General features: G+C 39.9%; 1 protein-coding gene across 5 annotated transcripts in view; it reads left to right on the plus strand.

Annotated features, from left to right (window-relative positions):
* Positions 1-2819, plus strand: part of LOC109464930 (titin-like) — a 23559-nt gene that overhangs the window by 1475 nt on the left and 19265 nt on the right. For 4 of the 5 annotated variants that reach the window (XM_019762044.1, XM_019762041.1, XM_019762043.1 and 1 more), the window contains exon 1: positions 411-549. The exons of the other annotated variant lie outside the window; for it this stretch is intronic. The gene's annotated coding sequence lies outside the window, so the exon portion shown is untranslated. Of the gene's footprint in view, positions 1-410; positions 550-2819 lie in introns of those variants that run through there. 5 annotated transcript variants of the gene reach the window in all.

Raw genomic sequence — 2819 nt, forward strand, 5'->3', positions numbered from 1 at the left:
GTTTTTGCTCAGTTTCTTCTTCTTCCGTTCTTCCAAACAAATAAAGTTAATGACCTGGACCAGTCATCTGTCACCATGGTAACTGGTGCTGTAGCACACACTGTGATGTTAGATTATGTTGCAAGTTGTAAGACAGTTGGAGAGGCTGGTCACGCTAATAATTATGAGTACATGTTCCCAAATCATATCCAATTGCTTGAGTAACTGCTTTTTGGCGTATGAGTATATGTGTTTCTTCGGACAACGAAGCCAAGCCAAGAAGAAGATATGTGTTTGTGTAAGAATAAACAGAGCATTAATTTGTTAAGCTACATGTAGACCATATATGAAGGACTAAAGCATTATGCAATTACTTAGACATTTGTTTACTGCTGTTTGTTTATATTTGTTGTTGTTGTTTACCCCAGATGTGCCCGACCCCCCCGCTGGCAAACCGCGCGTCACAAACGTCACCTGTGATTCGCTGACGCTCTCGTGGCAGGAAGTGCGACGGAAACCCGCAGCGGGAATTACAGCTTACATCGTGGAGATATGGAAAGCAAGTGAAAGGTGAGATAGTCCTGTCCTAATTCATAACATGAGTTGGAGGAAGATCACTAGAAAGCTTTAAACAACTCCTGCAAAGTGCAAAAATGTACAAATATTGAGTGTAATAAGTCGTTCGGTGTGATATAGCTAGCTGCCGCCGTGCCGCGTGTCTGTGAAGCTGGTGTGTTACGCCGAAGACCAGCATGCACGTTGGCAGAACATATTGCACCTCTGCAAAACCAGTAATGTATTGTGCATAGCACTTTGGCTGAACGTTTCATAGAAAGATTTTCACATATATATAAGGCCACACCAATTTAATTTGTTGGTTCTCGGATTCGCCTCTTCATTTTTTTCTGATTTGCAAAAAAACAAAAAAAGATTCTGGTTCTGAATAAACTCAAAAATGCTCATATATTGCCCCCAACAGTTGAGGAAATTCCTTTTCTTCCTAGTTGTTACAGTTTGCCCATCTATCATTGCAGTGGTTTGATTAAAAGTTTAAAATTTATACTTTAAATTTTGACCCAGCCTTTTCTGTTGACTTCATGGCTCATACATTGTATCATAGCATTTGGGGCTATAATAGGATGCCTAGACCTGTTTTTATTTTTATTTTTTTTTCGCCCTGTCGCTTCATATTTTTTCTGAAAAAATCCGAGAACCAACAAATTAAATTGGTGTGGCCTAAGGGCATCAACCAGTCAGCAGTTTCCAAGTGTTATCTCTGCAAAAGATATCCTCTGCAACAGGCAAAATTCTGATGCAACGTTGACCAAACATCCAACAGAAATCGTGAAAAAACAGGTTTTCGCGCAGGTGCAGTATGTTCTGCCGACATGTTGCCTCTACCAGGCTTCAGAAGCAGCTGGAAAGAAATTGGCCATGTGACATTCATGACAGTCATCCACAAAGTTGACTTCTTGTGGCCTACTCAGGCCTGTGCATTTAGCCCCATTAAATAACTATTCTAGTGGCAGGGTGGGACTTAGTTATAAACTGGGAGGATCGTTTTGTATGATTGCAGCAGGGGCAGTTTAACACACGAGATCGATGCACTAATCACTCCATGATTGCCCTGTGTTTCAAGTATAATTACAGCTAGGGAAGCACTTTGGCAGAACGTACTGCGCCTGCGCAAAACTTATCATGTATATAGCACTTCGGCAGAATATCTCATATAAGGTTGTATTAAATGTGTTAATATAAGGTTAACACTCTGTAGTTTCCAAATGTTACGTTGTAAAAGATATCCTCTGCAACAGGCAAAATTCTAATGCAACGTTGACCAAAAATCCAATGAAATCATGAAAAATGGCAGGCGCAGTACATTCTGCCGATGTGCTAGCTAAGGAAGGGGACAACACCAAATCTATTCCTAATGGGTGCATGTGTTTTCCAAGAACTTATAATAATAATAAATAAATAATAATGAAAGACCTTTATTGTACGCTTGTGCTCTAACGAGCTAAGTACAGGTCATGGGTAGACAGGGAAAAGAAAACAGTAATTATGACACTTACATACTATGTAAGCTAATGTGTTCTACTATTTACAGGTTCAGCTTCTTCTCGCTTCTTTACGCAGTTAAAGATGTACGAACATATTGAGCTAATTATACATGGTTTGTCAAGTTTCATGAGGAATTCGAATTTTTCTATTCTATCTAAATGTCTAAAGCTTGGGAACTTATCTATTACATAAGTATAGAGGGATATTGTAGACTGGAACTCGTTGCCACCAAGCACAGTTTGGGCATCATTACTAGAAAGCTTTAAACAACTCTCCTGCATTACTAAATGTGTAAAGATTGGGTGTAGCAGCAATGACGTCTCTATTTCTATTCGTGATCTTGGTAGGAGTATTCATTTCCCAAATTGCGCAAGACGGGGTCTAAAAATACTGCTGGTGCCTGGTATAACCCCAGGCAGCTGTCAGTGTGGTAAATTACCCGGGAACAAGGCTGGGGTTACGGAGACACTGACACGCAGGGGAGTATTTAGGGCACCAAACATTTATGGGACTAAAAGTTTAACTGTACGTTCCAAAATACAAAATTGGACACACAATTGTGCAGCTCCAGAGTTCATAGTACTGTACAGTTGTAGAGTTCAAGCTTTGTTCTCACACAATAAAGGAATTCTACAACAGTTCTACAACTATTCTATTCTATCGCTCAGGACAAGACTGGGGTTACGCAGGCACTGACACTGTGGAGTATTTAGAGCAGCAAACGTTTATGGGACTAAAAGTAGAAATTGAAGCAAAGTTGAACAGTTACTGTTACAATA

The sequence above is a fragment of the Branchiostoma belcheri genome, unplaced genomic scaffold, assembly GCF_001625305.1.
Source record: "Branchiostoma belcheri isolate BF01 breed outbred unplaced genomic scaffold, Haploidv18h27 scaffold143, whole genome shotgun sequence".
NCBI lineage: Eukaryota > Metazoa > Chordata > Leptocardii > Amphioxiformes > Branchiostomatidae > Branchiostoma > Branchiostoma belcheri.